The 20,003-nt window shown below is 41.6% G+C and overlaps 1 long non-coding RNA gene across 1 annotated transcript in view; it reads left to right on the top strand.

Annotated features, from left to right (window-relative positions):
• The first annotated feature begins 1,720 nt into the window (after positions 1-1,720).
• Positions 1,721-20,003, top strand: part of LOC140066048 (uncharacterized) — a 49,189-nt gene continuing 30,906 nt past the window's right edge. The window contains exons 1-3 of the long non-coding RNA XR_011848085.1: positions 1,721-1,799; positions 2,357-2,532; positions 3,655-3,698. This is a non-coding gene — a long non-coding RNA (uncharacterized lncRNA). The remainder of the gene's footprint in view (positions 1,800-2,356; positions 2,533-3,654; positions 3,699-20,003) is intronic.

Below are 20,003 nucleotides of genomic sequence, written 5' to 3' on the forward strand. Positions count from 1 at the left end.
GGAATCATCTCAGACTGGTTTCTTGAACATGACAATGAGTTCACTGTACTCAAATGGCCTCCACAGTCACCAGATCTCAATCCAATAGAGCATCTATGGGATGTGGTGGAACGGGAGATTGGCATCATGGATGTGCAGCCGACAAATCTGCGGCAACTGTGTGATGCCATCATGTCAATATGGACCAAAATCTCTGAGGAATGCTTGCAGCACCTTGTTGAATCTATGCCACGAAGAATTGAGGCAGTTCTGAAGGCTAAAGGGGGTCCAACCCGTTACTAGCATGGTGTACCTAATAAAGTGGCCGGTGAGTGTATATCCTGATCATAATCAATCATAAATTGATCATTTTTAAAAACTTATTTATTTTACAATATATTTTATTTTATATGTATTGTTTATTATATTTTTAAGGCTATTTATTCTATATATTTATCACAAGCAGGAAAAAAGAATCAAGTTTCACAGTCTCATCTTATTACTGTATGCAGACCCGAGACCCAGACAAAAGTTCTCCCTTGCGCCTTATTAGACTTGAGCATACACATCTGAAGAGTTGCTTCCTTCTACAAGAAAGTGCTTGTTTCTGACAGTTTGGAATAGGTTTCAGGATAATTGGGTACACATCAGACGCTGCTGCCTAGATTGCAATTTAAATAGCACTTACACTAGAATGTAATGGCCGTGAGTAATAAAAATTATCATGATGCACAAAGGAAAGAGGGAGAAAATGAGAGTGAGAATTAAACAAGACAGCGTTTATACAGGAGACAATAAAATGCATATAATCACTATGGATAGATGAACAGTGGAAACTTGTTTCATGAGCATATCACCATTAGGTGTTTCTCTTATTATGTGTTTGCCATCTATAAAACTATAGAGGATGAAATGTAAATCCTTATTTTCCAATGAAAGTCTCCCTTATAGTGGGCAAATTTACACATTGAGAAACGGAAAATCAATTTCCCCCAGCTCACTTTTCTGCATGTCTATTATTCCTCTTCTTGCTACTGTTCTACCACTGCGTTCTGCCACTCTGTCTGTTGGTCTTGTCATTTCGTCAGACAATCATATACAATCATAGACACATATAGAATATGCATAGAATATGCATGTTGTGAAAGAATATCATGTTGTTTTAAGAAGCTATACAGTTGAATGGTCTGCACCCATAAAGAAAGAGAAAGATCCTGGCACCTCTAGGTAGTGATGAGTATCTTTTAATTCAAATATATGGAATACAGATATAAAGATTACTTTGCGGCTCACCTGAGACATTGTCCGCTATCTGTCATACAATAACAGTGTCCAAATATATACACTTTAATATCCATGCTGGCATCATCCTCTGTCTGCAGAATGCTGCCAAGAAGACATTAATGTCTTTTTGTGAGTTCTGTGTGTTAACTGTGGCTTAGGCCGACATATATACTGCATATATATGTCCCCCATAGACAGCAATGGGCACACGGCGCCCTACGGACATGTCCTATCTTTTCTCGGCATATGGTGCTGTGTCGCCATATCCTTCTAAGGAGAGGGGTGGGGGTGAGCAGGGCTCACCCTCTCCTCCTCTCCCGGCGCCGCAGGGTGCCTGCCATACTATGTTGCGCAACGGTAGTGTGAATGTAGTCTTAGCCTGTTGTTTATTGAGCCACACCCAGATCCCTCTAGCTTAGCCCTGTCCAGCAAAGGGTTAATGTTGTGATGGACAGCTCCTCCACTCTGCTGTGAGATGTGTGTCTGGGAGTTCCTCTATGTTCCTGCCCAGTCCCATCAGACCTTGCTGCTTATAGGTAACACCTTATTGTATGCTATTGTTTATCGATCGTTTATTCTGCTTTCAATCTCAGCTATTGTGCCCTTGACTCTCCTTTTCTGGACTCTGTACTGTACCTGAAATTTTCCTGTGAACTGTTTGTTTGTTTGTCTTATTGTGTGTCTGCATAGTGGCTTCGGGAGGGACCATCCATGTAGTTGTTCCGTGCCACCTTAAGGGCATGAGAATCAAGTCGGTAGGTGACAGTTTTGGGGGGGCTCAGCTTAGGGCTCACTCTCATGTCTGCCTGCCCTGCATCTCTTGCCACCCTCCTCACATACACAGTCTAAAAGGCATAGCATTTTTGCTAGCTGTGATCCAGAAGTATTGCTAGTCAGGCCAGGTGATCACACTGTATATATACACAAAACCAAGTGATTCATTTGTACATAGTTAATATTACTATATAAATCCTGGGCATTGATTAGTTAGTATTGATTAGTACATATACCACCTATTTCAATCAAATATATTGTTAGTGAATTAATCCACTTAGCCATTTTTCTTACACATTTTGGTGTTGTCCCTCTCCAGACTCCATCATCTGCCTCCTGAGGCGGCTCATGGCAGATGCGGCTCTCTGGAGAACTGAAATGGGAAGTAGCAGGCTGCTTGAAGATGAAAGTATTAGGACAGACTGGAGAAACAAGGGAATATACAGAGTGCATGCTCAGAGGGTGACACAGAGATGAAGGCTGGGAGAAAGAAAGGTAAGAAGAAGACATAGCTATGAGAAATTAGAGGACACAGAGGTGCAGAGAGTGCAGACTGGAGAAAAGTGGGACATGGGGGTGCAGATTTAGACATAGGAATCTTTGCAGTCTTTGTGAGACATAGGAGAACATGAGAGTGAAAGAGGTTAACATTTGGTGTGAAAAGGAACATGAAGGTGCAGGGTAGGTGAGAAAAAGGGGGCATGGAGGTGCAGGCTCCCACACTCAGCTACTAGGGCCATATAAAGGATTCCGCACCTTGCTTCTGGTATGGACCTTTGGATAAGGAACAGGCAATGCTGAAACATGGGGAGTTAAAGGGGTATTCTAATTATCATCTGTACATTTATATTTAATTAAATTAATCTGCTATATATACATTTCTTGCTTATTATTAAAAAATTGTAGCATGTAAATATAATTTCCCATAAATGTAGCCAGTTTTTACCTTAGAAACCAGATAGATGCCCATGGATACGACCACGAAAGTGGTAAGAGTGCGGTTTCTTCCGCAGTGGCCAGGTATGCACTGCTGAGTCCTGCCGAACAACCTGGCTTCAACGGTCATTATTTTATGTGCAAAAACAATTTGTTTCTTTGTGCAATCAGTGGTGGGCATATCCAAAGACTACTGTCCTGTGTTTGTAAGGGACCATATGACTACATTTATGGGAAATTATCTTCACACAGGTTCCTTTTTTAATTAAAAGAAATGAATGTATACGGCAGATGATAAATTAAATCTTGCTAGGCTGGGTAGTAAAATGAGAATCTACATGGCAGCTTCCCCACAGACATGTTCAGCTGTTCTATACCTTTTTTTTTTTGTTTTTGGAACATCTCATCTTTGAGGCAGATAGAAGTGTTATGAGAAACATACACATATTTAACTCTTCCAATGGTTAGATCAGCGTTTATCGGTAACCAGTTTCCCTTTAATCTCTTTACCATTGATACTGTCAGTGGGTGTTGACAGACTTCTCTTTGTGGCACTTGCATGGGCTGCCACACCACACTATAAGGTTGAGGTGTTTGTGTTTATCTAGCTGAGCATTATTGTTTTTTTCAATTTTGCAGTTTTCTGTGTAATTTAAGTAACAGGTAAACTTTATTTTCTAGATCCCTATATGCTTTTTTAGTGTTTGCAGCAGGACCAGACAATGGTATGTTGATTTCCTATGTTTTCAGTTGAAATATCACATTTCATTGTCTTATAGGATGTTGGCTCTGTGCACCTCTGCCTGGCTTGTCTTAACCATATGCAGACTACAGTACCTTCACATGAGACTTTACACCTTCACACCACTGGCCTTTTTAATTATTTACTTTCCATTTTTTGCTCCCCACTCTCAAAAATCTTGCCGAGTCGCAAACCGAAGAGTCGAAGCTGTATAGCTCAAAAATAATTACTTTTAATGATGTGACTAAAGTTAAAATACATATAAAAGGTAGTTAATAAAATGATAAAACTGAGGATCCACCCAGTGACATAGTCTACTCTTTGTCGATTCCACAAACAAAGACTGTATCATTGTGTATTATGGAGAATTTAGACAAGGGTTTCTTAGGAAATCTTCCTCTCTTACTGGAGTTGTTTGTTTGTAAAAGGAGGATTGGTCATTGCATTCTGCATGGATTACTATGGTCTCCATAACATTATGGTTCAGAACGAATATTTACCTCTAATCTCTGAACTTTTCAACTAATTACAAGGCACAAAATTATTCACCAGACTGGATCCCAGAGGACCTCATATTAAAATTCCATCCTGTAGTGATATTAATGGAAAAGTGCATTAAGCACTCCCAATAAATACCTTATTATAATTTGTAAAGCTTTTGCTGAATCCAAGAATTTGTTATGGGAACTGTGATTGAATATTGCTTTCCCTTAATGGCATCTTAAATTACCTCTTCTATGTTTGTTTTGCAGTTGATCTGGATGACATTCTTGTGTTTTATTTTGACCTTTACACACATCATAAAAATGTCTGTACTGTTTTTACCAATCATGTGAAAATCTGTCTCCAAAAATGTGATTCATTGCTAAACAGACAATGTTTGCAAGGATGTGTTACACATAGAGATGAGCGAACACACTCGTCCGAGTTTGATGCTCGTTCGAGCATTAGCGTACTCGAAACTGCTTGTTGCTCGGATGAATATTTCGCCAGCTCGAGAAAATGGCATCTCCCGCCATTTTGATTTTTGGTGGCCAGAAACAGAGCCAATCACAAGCCAGGAGACTCTGCACTCCACCCAGCATGACATGGTACCCTTACTCATCGATAGCAGTGGTTGGCTGGCCTGATCAGGTGACCCTGGAATAGACTAGCCCCTGCCTGCGCTGCTCGCATCATTCTCTGTCTGGATGCCGTTAGGGAGAGAGCTGCTGCTGCTGCAGGGATATCGTTAGGGTGTTATATTAGCTTACTGTTAGGCAGGAGTGAGTTTACAAGAGCCCAACAGCCCTTGTTAGGGCTAGAATATTTTTTTTTCTTTGCTTGTGGCTGGGCTTGCTGGCACTAGTAGTGCAGCTAGTACCATACTGTGATAAATTTGCAGGGAGACTTGCGGACGTTCTGTTTAGCTCTTAGTGACACACATATCCATCTCAACCACCTAAGTGGGACAATTTATTAGGGGTTTGATTGAATTAGGCACAGTCTGCCGACAGAAAAGACACACAAAAAACAAAAAAAAGCACAAAAAAATGTGCAGTTTACACTTTAATTTTGAAAATGTTGAACCCGAGGGCTATGGGTAGGGGTAGAGGACGAGGGCGTGGGCGTCCAACTACTGCAGGGGTCAGAGGCCATGGTCCTGGGCGGGGTGAGACACCACCTGCTTATGAGGGAGCAGGGGAATGCCGCAGAGCTACACTCCCTAGGTTCATGTCTCAAGTTACTAGGACTCGTGGTAGAGCACTGTTGAGGCCAGAACAGTGCGAACAGGTGATGTTGTGGATTGCGGACAATGCATGTCACCGAAATCAGCACTCCTCCAGCTCCTCCACCTCAGCCTCCTTCCCCCCAGTTTGCCCCCTCCCAGGAAAATTTGGCATTTGAACCGGCATACTCTGAGGAACTATTTTCTGGACCCTTCCCAGAGTCACGAACCACTTGTCTGGTTGCTGTTGAGCTCTTTCCCGATGCCCAGGTTTTCCACCGGTCGCAGTCTGTGGCTGATTATGACATTGTTGACGTAGTGAAAGAAGTGTGTAAAGAGGTGTTGGACAATGAGGAGACACAGTTGTCAGACAGTGGTGAAGTTGTTGTCAGGGCAGGAAGTCCGAGGGGGGAGCAGACTGAGGGATCGGAGGATGATGAGGTGACAGACCCAAGCTGGGTTGATAGGCCGGGTGAACACAGTGCTTCTGAGACGGAGGCGAGTCCTCGACGAGAACAGGTTGGAAGAGGCAGTGGTGGGGCCAGACGGAGAGGCAGGGCCAGAGCTGGTGCATCAGCACCAAATGTTTCACATAGTGAAGCTCCCGTGGCGAGGGCTAGATTTTCGGAAGTCTAGAGGTTCTTTAAAAAAACACCGGATGACCGACGGACTGCGGTGTGCAACCTGAGCCACACTGGGATCAGCAGGGGTTCCACCACTACCAGCTTAACCACCACCAGTATGCACAGGCATATGAATGCTAAACACCCCACTCAATGGAACCAAGGCCGTTCACCTCCAGCCGGGCACACCACTGCTCCTTCCCCTGTGTCATCTGCTGCCTCTGCTTGTCAGCCCCCTGCCCAGGACCCTGGCCCAAACACCTCCCTTGCGAAAACCACACCTTCGCCTCCACAATCCTCCAGGGCCACTATATATCGCTGACGGCACATTGGGTTAACTTGGTGGAGCCTGGGACCGAGTCTGACCCTGGGGCTGCTCATATACTGCCGACACCAAGGATTGTGGGGCCTACCTCGGTCCAGGTCTCTCAGGCCTACTATGCCTCCTCCTCCTCCCACCCCTCCTCCACCTCCTCTTCCGAATTACCATCCGTGGGCATGGCGCCATCAGTCGGTAGCTCTAGGCACAGCAGCAGTGCCGTCACTAAGCGACAGCAGGCGGTGCTCAAACTGCTGAGCTTAGGCGGTAAAAGGCACACCGCCCAAGAGCTATTACAGGGCATCACGGCGCAGACTGATCTGTGGCTGGCACCGCTGAACCTGAAGCCAGGCATGGTTGTGTGAGAAAACGGCCGTAACCTAGTGGCGGCTCTACAACTCGGCAGACTGACACATGAGCCATGCCTGGCCCATGTGTTAAATCTCATAGTTCATCGGTTCCTCAAGACATACCCAAATCTGTCTGATTTGCTCACGAAGGTGCACCGCATCTGTGCGCATTTCAGGAAGTACAGCACAGATGCTGCCACTCTCAGGGCAGCGCAGTGCCGCCTCCAACTGCCCGCTCACCGACTGTTGTGCGATGTGCCCACGAGGTGGAATTCAACATTAACCATGTTATCCAGAGTTTACCAGCAGCGCAGAGCGATTGTAGACTACCAGATGTCAACTTCCACCAGAACTGGTAGTCAGGTCAGTCAGCTTCCTCAAGTCTACAATGAGGAGTGGACGTGGATGTCTGATATCTGTCAGGTGCTGAGTAACTTTGAGGAGTCAACACAGATGGTCAGTGGCGATGCCGCCATCATCAGCCTCACCCTCCCGCTGCTTGGCCTGTTGAAAAACTCTCTGGTCAGCATGAAGTCGGAAGCTTTGCGCTCGTCACAAGAGACGGGGGAAGAAAATTCCCTTGTTGATAGCCAAAGCACCCTCAGGTCTGTTTCTCAGCGCATATCGGAGGAGGTGGAGGAGGAGAATGTTGGCGAGACAGAAGAGGGGAGCATTGCTCAGTCCTTCACTGTTCAGCGTGAATGGGCAGAAGAAGAGGAGTTGGAGGAGGAGGAAATGGAAAGTCAGGCCAGTGAGGGGAGTGAATTCTTGCGCGTTGGGACTCTGGGGCATATGGCAGATTTCATGCTAGGCTTCCTATCCCGTGAACCTTGCGTTCAAAAAATTTATTCCAGCACCGATTACTGGGTATTCACTCTCCTGGACCCATGGTACAAGCAAAATCTTTCCACTCTCATCCCTAGAGAGGAAAGGAGTGTGAGAATGCATGAATACCAGCAGGCCCGGTTGCACAAGCTGAAACAGTATTTCCCTTCTGACAGCGCTAGCAGCAGAGGGCGTACTCCTGCGGGACAAGTAGCGAGGGAGAGTAGGCGAGCAGGCAGCTTGTCCAGCACTGGCAAGGGTACGCTTTACAAGGCTTTTGCCAGCTTTATGTCACCCCAGCAAGACACTGTCACCTGTCCCCAGTCTCGGCAGAGTAGGGCTGATCTCTACAAAAAGATGGTGAGGGAGTACGTAGCTGACCATACCATCATCCTAAATGATCACACAGCTCCCTACAACTACTGGGTTTCAAAGCTGGACATGTGGCACGAACTAGCACTGTAAGCCTTGGGGGTTCTTGCCTGCTCTGCCGCTAGCGTGTTGTCTGAGCAGGTTTTCAGTGCAGCTGGTGGCATCATCACCGATAAGTGTACATGCCTGTCGACTGACAGGCTGACGCTTATCAAGATGAATAAAGCCTGGATTTCTCAGGATTTCCATTCTCCACCAGGTGAAAGAAGCTCAACCTGAATAACCGCCATAACCAAGCCAATTACTTATAAGAACAGAACTACACTTGATACAAAAGGTTCTTAAAAGTGCTGTTTGTAGCCCCCACCTGCTTTGAAAATTATAATTTTTTCAAAGTAAACACTTCTGGCCCCCAGGCCAATTTTGGGTGGGGAGGAGCCGAGAGGCAGGGGCTTGAACAGGAGAAAGCTCGCCTGGCAGCGGACCGTCAGCTCCATCCCAAGATCCAACTAACATAGTTTTAACTACAGCACCTTTAATCTACTACGACTTTACTGCCTCCATACATCAAAACGATCAAACGAGCTGTGTCAGGCAGAATTTTCGGGTGTTTCACTAGATACATAATGGAACTCTGCGCATCTGTCGCCACCATGCTGGAGACCTGAAGTTGCAATCATAGCAGCGCAGTTCGGATGCCCGATACTGTCACTCTTTATCATGGAAGTCGTCTCCATGGCTGCCTCTACATGTCGTCCCCTTATCAAACGAGCTGTGTCAGGCTAATTTTTCGGGTGTTTCACCAGATACGTTATGGAACTTGGTAACTATGTCGCCACCATTCTGTGTTATCGACTAAATATACATCAACCTTTTGTTCACATAGAAAATCATTTCAGCGCTTCTTGCTCACCTCCTTTGGTTCCTCTCTGTCGCCTTAAACAGGCAAAATACTGATACATACAGTGCTACACGTTATCCTCTCCAAAAGGAATTTTTAAAATTGGTTTGAAGCCTGAGTCCATTTGGGGTATGTCACCATGCCACTCTGTAGCCTGTCGCTGCTGCCGCTGCCTCTGCATGCCGTCCCCTATAGTGTCAGGGTCCATTATTGCATGTTTTAGATGCTATCTAGCCTCATTCAGTCACTCTGTCATGGCCATGCTGTTGCCCATAATTTTGGCATAATGGTGCGATTAAGCGGCCTCAGAGGCATCCATGCATGCTGCCCCTGCTGTTTCCTGTCCATTTCCGTGGTGTTTTCATACTTTTCTGAGGTTCCCAGGTGTTTGGCCAAGCAGTCCCTTGGTCCCCTTGAAAAATGCTCGAGTCTCCCATTGACTTCAATGGGGTTCGTTATTTGAGGCGAGCACTCGAGCATCGGGAAAAGTTTGTCTCGAATAACGAGTACCTGAGCATTTTAGTGCTCGCTTATCTCTAATAACCATGGTTATCAGAAGAGAAACAATGATGCCAAGCACCAGCCTCCTTTTAACCCCTTAAGGACGCAGGGTTTTTCGGCTCATTTCTCGCTCTCTAACTTCAAAAATCCATAACTTTTTCATTTTTACGTGTACACACCTGTTTGAGGGCTTATTTTGTGCGTAACAAATTTTACTTTCCCGTTATGTTATTAATTTTAACATGCTGTGTACTGCGAAGCTGAAAAAAATCCAAATGTGGAAAAATTTTTTAAAAAACGCACGTGCGTCACGTTCTTGTGGGCTCAGTTTTTACGACTTTCACTCTTCGCTCCAAATAACATGCCTAATTTGTTTGGTTCGGTGCGATCGCGTTGATACCAAATTTATATAGGTTTTTTTTTGTGTTTTAATACATTTTCAAAAATTAAACGAATGTGTACAAAAAAGAAAAAAAAATTTTTGCCATCTTCTAACTTTTTCATACTTTGGCGCACAGAGATGTGTGAGGGGTTCTTTTTTTGCGAAATGAGGCGACATTTTCATTGCTGACATTCTGAGGTCTGTGCGACATTTTGATCATTTTTTATTTCAGATTTTATGTGATGTAAAAAGTTGTAAAAGTCGCATTTCGGACATTTGGGCGCCATTACCCGCCTCGGAGGTCACCGCCGCCCGTAACAGTTTTTATATTTTGATAGATCGGGCGTTTTGGGACGCGGCGATACCTAATATGTTTGTGATTTTTACTGTTTATTATGTTTTATATCCGTTCTAGGGAAAGGGGGGTGTTTTGAATTTTTAATATTTTATTAATTTTTTTTATTTTTTAAACTTTTTTTTTCTTTTTTTTTTCACAATTTTTTAGACCATCTAGGTTACATTAACCCTAGATGTTCAGATCGCTCCTACCATATACTGCAATACAACTGTATTGCAATATATGGCATTTTTGCAGGTCATTCATTACAATGAGCCACTGGCTCATTGTAACAAATCTCCAGAAGCCATGTAGCCTCGTGTCAAAAGAAGACCCGCCGGCGGCTTTGCCGGCGGCAATCACATGGTTAATAGCCGCGATCGGTGCAAGCACCAACCGCGGTTATTAGCAGTGGGGGTTTTCTGCAAAATGCAAAAAACCCCACCTTTGTATGAAGGGGACTCAGCCCGTGAGCCCTCTTCATACACCCCTTATACCTCTGCGCCGTAGAGCTACGGCGCAGAGCGTTATGGGGTTAGAGTGTCCAGTGGTGTGATTCTTACTTAATCATGACAGATTGATCTCCAGCCCTGTCCCCATGAACACCCACACCTGTGCTACTGGAGAACTTACTGAAACGATGTTAGCTGGAGGCCTGCAATGAAGTTGAAAAGTGTTTTGCGGGAAAAAGTACATTTTCTAGGCAAATATTGACATATATTAACATTTCTATCATTCTCAAAACTTATGGCCATGACTGTATATAAGGATGTAAATATCAGGAACCCAATGTCCAGCTAAACTCTACAAAGAAAAACTAAGAAAAAAAACATACAGCAGCCTACAATAAAGCCTCCCCCTCCCCCCCCCCCCAAAAAAAAAAAAAAAAATCTGTTCTATGATAACAAAATGGAAAGAAACTGTTTTGGATGAGTTTGATATACAGTATTCTACACAGGACATTTCAACAACAAAAAATGGAGGGATGTGTGTAATATTTAAAGTGTGCAGTAATACTTGTTTTGTAACTATTGTATATATTTGTTTATTAAAAGTTGCCGTTTTGAGTAACCTATTAGGAAGACTTTTAAATTCTGTGATTTTTAAATATTGTTATGAATTTCAGGTTCTGTTTTGGAAAACTGAACTCCCTTGGCTCTCCTCAAATTAAAGCTATTTAATTTGAGCTATGTTAGCAATTTTAGAAGTCTTATCTTTGTTAACTGTGAACTATGTGATTATTGGCTACTGGGGGCAGTATTATTACTGGCTACTGCTAACTGTATGACTTTTGGCTACTGAAGCTAATATGACTATTAACTATTGGGGGAAATGTCACTATTGGCTACTAGGGGCTGCATGGCTATTGGCTACTGAGGGCTACTTGACTATTGGATGTAGCTTGACTATTGATATTGGGGGTTTTGTAACTATTGGCAAAACTTCTAGCACATTAATAGGTTATTAGTGCATCAGCAGGTTGTCATCAGCGGTCAGAGTGTTGGTAGTAAAGCTAATCTTCACCTGGCTAGCCTGGGTGAAAGGAATCACACAAGGCAGGACCTGCTTCACATGCTTCAACAAGAGATTGGGACTGTGAAGACCGATAATGGTAGAAAAATTCTGTCTGCAGTACACTAAGGACAGCTTTCCAGTGGTTCCTGAAGTCCTCCAAATACATAACGTTTTCAGCCTCTCATATCTTGCTAAATATGAGTGTTGTTCTTTTATAGCGGCTCATATGTGGAATGTCCACATGGTGGAATTTAACCCTAGACAACTTGGATAGGGTATATGAACAGGAGTAGACTAAAACTGATTTTGTCCTCATGTAGATGGATGGGAACTTCTCCTGTGTAACTTTAGAGACTGATGCTTGGCACCTTCCATTTGGAAGAGCAGTGTTAGCTCTGTCAGCAGCAGAATCAGCAGCACCACTAAGATCATGAATAAGAAAGCAGTAAAGCTGAAAAGTGTTGGCTTGATGTTTGCTGTTCTTCTAATTTGCCCTTGTTTTATTATGTTGTCAAAAGTAAAATAAGATTTTTAGACTAGTACAATGAGAGAGTTGGGCTCTATTCTTTTTTGAACACCCACCATGATGTCATGGCCAAACTATGGCAGTAGGAGTGACCATGACATCATGGTGGGTGGTTCTGGATGTGGCATCAAGGTGGGTGTTTCTGGAGGCGGTATAACTAGGAGGGGGCATTCACATGACCACAACAGGTGGGAAGAAGCGTGGTACATGCGAAACGGACATCACTTGTCTGTACTTTACCTCTGCATCACTCCATAATCCCTAACCCATGTTTGTTTAACAAGCTGGAATAAAAATTAATTGAATCACCAGGAAGGGTGAGTGCCATTCTATGCCTCTCTATTCTGATGTCATAGTACTCCAATACAAAACTGAACTCTGTGAATAGAGTACCGCCCCTTGGATTGAGATTTAAGGCATAATTTCATGACACAAGAAAGGTTTTTAATAGTCAAGTATCCACTATATCAGCAGCAGGTACTGTCTATTTTCTTGTGAGTTATTTGGTTTTCTGGATCTCTGCTTCCTGCCATCCTATAGAAAGCTTCATTGTTTACTACCAGTGAAAATAAATCTGAGCATGGTCACACAGGTGTTCAGCTCATTATAACCCACAGTTCTGTTTACTCTCTGTGATACTAAAGAGCTGTGCACCTGCGTGACCATGGTCAGATTTCTATCCACTGGGAATAAACACAGAAGCTTTCTTTAGAATGACAGCAAGCAGAGATGTAGAAAACTGAGAGGGATTGATACAGAAAGTAGATTGGAAAATTGTATAACATTTTATAATACAAACAATATCTTTAATTTACCTAAATGAAAATACCCCTTTAACTTTATGGTGCATTAGAATGAAATTAACCTTGAACCCTTGGTTCCCTAACACTATGGCCCAGAATGTATTCTTGTCTTTTGCAGCTGCCATCTCTAACTCTCTGACATCACTCATCTGCCTTTCCATTGTACTCATGTTACCTGATCTTCATTAAGGCCTCTGGCTTTGATCTTTTCTTTACTTTCTGGTTCTTGTAGTGTATTTATTCATAAGAGGCTACCTTACACAAAGCAGTCAGGGAATATTCTCCATCAACATCCCTGCACAGTGATATATAGAAAGGATATTTAAGCTCTTTCTCAGCTCTACCCAAGAACAACCCAACCTTTTAGCACATTTTTAGAATATGTTGGGCCAATTTATTATTTTTTTTCACTTTTTAACAATTTTGCCATGTTGATGGAATCTGTTAACAAAGTCTGCTGGTGCTCACTAAAAACTAAATCACAAGATAGGACAAAATTGAAGCATTCCTCTTCATTGTGTGACTCAATGAGGTTGTCAGTTGCATACAATCTCATCCAAATGTTGCACATACAGTTTCATGAGATACTGTTGAGATATTGTAAAGAAATTTTTGAAGGCAGGACAGAGAAAGGGTTTTTTCAATAATGATGAGCAGACCCAATGCAGTTCGGAACAGGCCAAACTCAGCCAATATCGGGTGTTAACCCATATATAATATAGAAACAGATATTACTACATCAAGTATAAATAGTTTGTTAAAAAGTCAAACTTTGCAACCTCCTTTACGGACAATAAGGCTACATATGTGATATTGAGATAGACCTATGCGTCTTCCTGTTAGCTCTCTGAGAAACACAATGTTAATAAGCTCAGCATTGAAGAGCATATGAAAAGATTGAAGATGAAAGTCATTCTGATTACACAGCGTGGAGATGAGGAGCCCAATGAGGCATCGAACGGCTCAATACTGGAAATGTCAGCACACTCACTTGGTGAGCTATAAATTAGCGAGGGCTCGAAGAAGCTGCAAGCCATATATTTTACATGGATAGAAGGAATAGCAGCATGACTTAAAAGCAAAATAACATTTCATGGACATGTTCAGTTTAATAATATGACTGATAAATTATAAGTTCTTGGCCCTTACTTTGTAGAATGTAGCTTAAGTTGCTTCCAAAGTTTTACTAGTAAAATCAGTTGATACTGTACACTATATTGTATTAATCCTGTTACATTCTTTAGATCTTTTCTTAAAATAGAATGTTAAATAAATTAATAGTGCAAACAATATTAGAAGAACATAAACATTAATTAAGATCTGCTCTTCCATCTCATTCACATTTAACATACATTGAGCAAAATACACTTATCAACTACATAATATCCCACCCTAGCTAAAAATAACACAAATCAACAACCCACAAATTTAATAAACTGTACAATGCCTATATATTACCCCCTTACAGCAAAATAAACCATTCACACCTCACTACTAATCATTCTATCCACAGCTGCTGAAATTTTGTTTAGGTTTTTTATTGGATTCTATAACCTATAAAGAAGCAGTTAACGTGTGCTTATAGAGTAACTATACAATTCAGCCAAAGCAGATTGGCTTTTTAAATTATGCAAATGAGCCTGAGGGGCTCCAGGCCCTTTTTTGTTAAAACCAGGGCATACGAATATAAAAGAAGAACATATGTTCCCAGAAAGGGTATGTCTAGTGTACAAACTAGTATTTCACTGTGCTTAGTTTACAATTCTTTATCCTGGTGGTAGATGTCCTTTAGGTTTCTGTTCTTTCTCTGATATAGTGATGATTGGACTAATGGAACTCCAAGTTTGCCAAACCCAAACTTGAAATCCTGTTAGGTCCTGTTACCAAGCCCAAACCAATACCCCTAGTAACACCAACCCATTAAAGGGGGCAAACTGTCTATATGCCGCCTGTGACTTTAAATTCATGGGTTCCTAAATGCCACCCTTTTTGGGAGGATTGGCACTACCCACTGGGTAACGGTGATCAATTTCAAAGTGGCTGCAATTTTGTTGGCTGCTTTTAGTTAACACCAACACCAATCACAGGCGCTTTACCGGGGGTGGGTTGAGCCAGATCCGACCCGGAAAACAAACTTTTGAAGTTTGGGTTCCTGAGGAACCTAAACCACCAAAGTTCAGTTTGGGTTCACGCAACACCACATATATATATAATGATATATACAGATAATGATATTGACTCCATGATTCAATGAAGTCCGCTAGAGAGCCAGGTAACCATATATCAACTTTTAAAAGTGAGTGGAACAACCGATGTTTATTATGAAAGCAGGTTGGGAATTATTATTAAATCAGAAATGGTCATTAGGTTAAAATGTTCCCAGGTATGATCAGTATGATCATATGTTCCCAGGTAGATCAGTATGGTATGAAGATCAAATTTATTCTAAGTTGACTATGTAAATCGAGGCCTCAGAAACTTACCGTTTGTCTTTATAGTGTGCAGGCTGCATTGTTTGGATGAACATGTACTTGCTTGTGTGCTAAAAATACTCTATTTATAAATAAATCCAATCCCACAAGACATTATACATTACATTATACAGTACATTATATTGTCTTGTCTTATCACTAATAATAAAGAGCTGTTAAATACCTGTTTGTCTGTTTGTATCAAAACCACAACATTGTACACTTTTATACATTTATTTTCCTTTGCTAAATTTTCAACTCTCAGATCAGTAATTCCAAATTGGACCTGTTTCCTTAATAACTGCCATAAAGTGTATGTTTTAACCTGTAACGAGAAATATAATAATTTTACGCTGAATAATCAAGCACTTATCATGTAATTAGTTACTAATACATAAATCATAGTATTCTCGTCACATTGGTTTAGCCATTGCGCATTGCTTTTAATGGAGCATAAACAGATTGTGCGGTATCATATAATCTGGATGCCCTTTAAAAAGTTCACTGACATCACCTTCAATAAAAGGGATGACATATAGCATGTATGGACCATTGAATTTGACCCTTCTACATAGAAAATGGTCCTTTCTATCTACAGCACGTTTTTCCAAGCATCTATATATTAATAATAAGCTGCTGCTAAGTGGCATTAACAAGATACATGGCAATTTATAAAGACCTCTCAACTTATAAAGAGCAAGTGAGATCCTTGTAATTTTTATTAAGACCAATCCATGTAAATTCAAGACACTTTAATTGTCCCAAGATAATCCTTTACAATTCTTTAAAAGCTTCAGGGAATATTCTATTTTGCATGCATAGAACAGATACCGTATAATCATCTGTATTCATATATGACATGACAATTGATTGTGTTCTCTGAAGATATTTACAGTTTATCTATCCATCACTTTAGTAAATCCAATGAAGAGGCAGAACTAAAGGGTGAATCCTTTATTCCATAGACATGTTTCAGTGATAAAATACACTTTTTTCGATGAACCAACTATTTAAGGACCAATATTACATCTGATTGGTCAAGAGGTATTACATACAATTAAGTGAATAATATTACAATATTACAATTACAAGTGTGAAACAAAGATAAAGAGCATACCATAAATTCATAATTTATACACCCATATAGGCAAAAAATGGCATAGTGCACAAGTTAAAGATGTAAGTCTCGCCTATCGGTGATGAGACCTGCCCCATGTCTCCTTATAGTGATTCATAAAAACGATAAACTGTATGTAAACCACCTGTCTCAGCGTGCCACGTTCGGCATAAAGCCTGAAGTGTATAATGCAACAACTGCATAGCCACCAAACTGTGGAAGAAATATATGCAAGAGGCAAACTATGTCAGCTGATACTTGCAAGCGTACTAAGGTATTCAAGATTACCGGTGGCCATCATGAAATTTCTAGACCTACAGTGTAACATATAGAGATAAGTATAAACATACTAGATTGCTGACCACCACAACTTTACATCAGGTGCTCATATATTGAGGTCCTCAAATAAGTATATTTAAGGACCTCAATATATGCACACCTTTAGTTAATTGTGGTGGTCAGCAACAAAGTATTTTTACACTAACCTCTATATATTAACTTGTGCACTTTTGTCACTTTTTGCCCACACGGTTATATATATATATATATATTATGATGAATTTGTATGGTATGGTATACACTTTATCTTTATATTACGTATCACACTTGTATCCCACAAATATAACACTTTTAGCCACTTTGTATTTAGCAATATTATTCACTTAATTGTATGTACCTACCTCTTGACCAATCAGATGTAATGTTGGTCCTAACTGATTCGTTGGTAATTGCACTATGCTTGAAACCAGTTCCCTACACTGCAGTGACAGAAAGAAGATACTTCCTTCTGGTAAAAAACTTACTGGTTTGGCTGTTATCCCAATTCATGTCCTGAAAGTCAACATTTATCCATAAGGAATTGCTTACTTTAACCCCTTCGTGTGGCTGTGTTTTTGGTTCATTCTTTCCATGTACAGAGTTGTGTGAGTACAAATTTTACTTTGCAGTGTGAATTTATTATTGCATAATGTCTACTGTAAAGCCGGCAAAAAATTCCAAATGTGGTGAAACTGTCAAAAAACAAACGCATTTGCATCATTTTCACGTGGGCTCAGATTTTCCCTATGTGCTCCAAATGATACAGGTACTTTATTTTTTGGTTTGGTATGATCACAGCGGTCCATGCGCCGCCACTTTTAAATGCTGCAGTAGGCAGAGCCTTGTTGGTACCTGTAATTGGTGCTAGCACTGATCGCAGGTATTAGCGGTGGGTGTTTTCTGTTATATGCAGCAAAGCCCACCTCTTTATAACGAGGGCTCACCCTGTCCATAAGTTTAGAAAAAATATCAAAAAGAGTTTCAAACACACTTTCATGTATAGATACTAATGCAGGCAGTCCCGGGTTACATACAAGATAGGGTCTGTAGGTTTGTTCTTAAGTTGAGTCTGTATGTAAGTCGGAACTGTATATTTTATCATTGTAATCCCAGCTAGAACTTTTTTGGTCTCTGTGACAAATGGATTTTAAAAATGTTGGGTTGTCATAAGAATCAATATTAACACTAAAGCTTGATTACACACACATTTGATAACTGTTTCAGCTGATTATTGTAGCCTAGGACTAAGTACAATAAATTACCAATATCCAGAGGTCCATTTGTAACTATCGGTCGTATGTAAGTCGAGTGTTCTTAAGTAGGGGACCGCCTGTATATAGCAAATGTAGACACCGTGCCTGACCGTGCTGGGTTGGGATTCTAGACTCTTTTCAGAGGTGTAGCTATGGGGGGGTTCAGGGAGAGCAGGTGCTCCGGGCCTCTGGACTTTTAGGGGCCTACTGAGTAGCACTACCTCTAAGGGACAGATCTACAGTGGTGCACAGAGGCAAACTGGCAATGAATTCTGCCGGTGGGCTGCTTCTTGTCGGGCCGATGCTCCGGCATAAGGCCGGCAGGAGGAGAAGGACACTGCCTTTGTATGATGCTGTATGTGTGCTATGTATGCATGTATTTGCTGTGTGTATACTGTAGGTATGCTCCTGTGTATGGTTGTGTGTATGTATACTGTGTATGATGTTTTGTAGGATGTTGTATTTGTGCTGTGTATGCATGTATATGCTGTGTGTATATGTAGGTATGGTCCTGTTTATGGTTGTTTGTATGTATGCTGTGTATGATGTTTTGTATGATGCTGTATGTGTGCTATATATGCATGTTTATGCTGTGTGTATACTGTAGGTATGCTTCTGTGTATGTTTGTGTGTATGTATGCTGTGTATGATGTTTTATATGATGATGATGTATGTGTGCTGTGTATGCATGTATATGCTGTTTGTATGCTGTAGGTATGGTTCTGTGTATAGTTGTGTATGATGCTGTGTATGCATGTATATGCTGTGTGCTGTGTAGGATTCTATGTGTATGCTGTGTATGCTGCTCCTGGTTCCCCTCTTGCACTTCTCTGCTGGTATTGCTGTGTTGTCAGCAGTGACAGGAGAGATGGCACCGGAAGGAGGACAGGGCTGTACAAGAAGAGGATGTAAGTATCAAGTGCCCATACCTCCCAACATTTGTGAAAAGGAAAGAGGGACAAAATGGCGGCACGCGTAGATCCCCCTAAGCCACACCCCCAATCACTCCCTGGCCACGCCCCAAATTTTAGCCATATTAAAATAATAAAAATCATCTCAATTAAAAAAAAAAAAAATTATCCTCATTGGGATTTGAACCCAGAACCTGCAGTGTCCATGTACAATAATAACACAGCGCCTCAACCAACTGAGCTATAACCTCTGTGATTAACAAGGTGGAGAATTTTGGTAACTAAGAACTATGACTATATACTGCCTTGGTATATAGGGAGGGATCTTCTCAGATTATTGTAATTATTGAGACTATTATTATTATTATGGAGATTATTATTATTATTATTATTAATAATCATCTCCATAATAATAAAAATAATAAAATTTATAATAATAATAATTACATTAATAATCTCTGAGAAGATCCCTCTCTATATATCAGTGCATTAGTCTGTGTCACAGTGTAAATGGCAGATAACACTTCTTAGTTACCAGAAATCCTCAGCTCTGTATCACTGGGCTTATAGCTCAGTTAGTTAAGCTCCTGTCTGTGGTGCAGAGGGTCCCAGATTCGAATCTCAGCCTGGCCAAAACTTTGTTTAATTTAATTATATAAAGAGCTTGTGTCTGGGGAAGCCCTGGAGACCATATATGGACAGATGCTGATCAGACCTGATGACGTGGTCCCTGCTCTCTCAGCTAAGCCGACACTTCTCTGAAAAGGATTCCCTCCCGATGTCTGCTCTGGGGAACCCTAGGAGATGCAGTGACCATATATGGACAGATGCTGATCTGAAGCTGATGACGTGGTCCCTGCTCTCTCCGCTAGGCAGTGACCATATATGGACAGATGCTGATCTGAAGCTGATGACGTGGTCCCTGCTCTCTCCGCTAGGCAGTGACCATATATGGACAGATACTGATCTGACCTGATGACGTGGTCCCTGCTCTCTTCGCTAAGCCCGACACTTCTCTGAAAAGGATTCCCTGCCCGATGTCTGCTCTGGGGAAGC

The sequence above is a fragment of the Engystomops pustulosus genome, chromosome 6 (assembly GCF_040894005.1).
Source record: "Engystomops pustulosus chromosome 6, aEngPut4.maternal, whole genome shotgun sequence".
Lineage (NCBI taxonomy): Eukaryota > Metazoa > Chordata > Amphibia > Anura > Leptodactylidae > Engystomops > Engystomops pustulosus.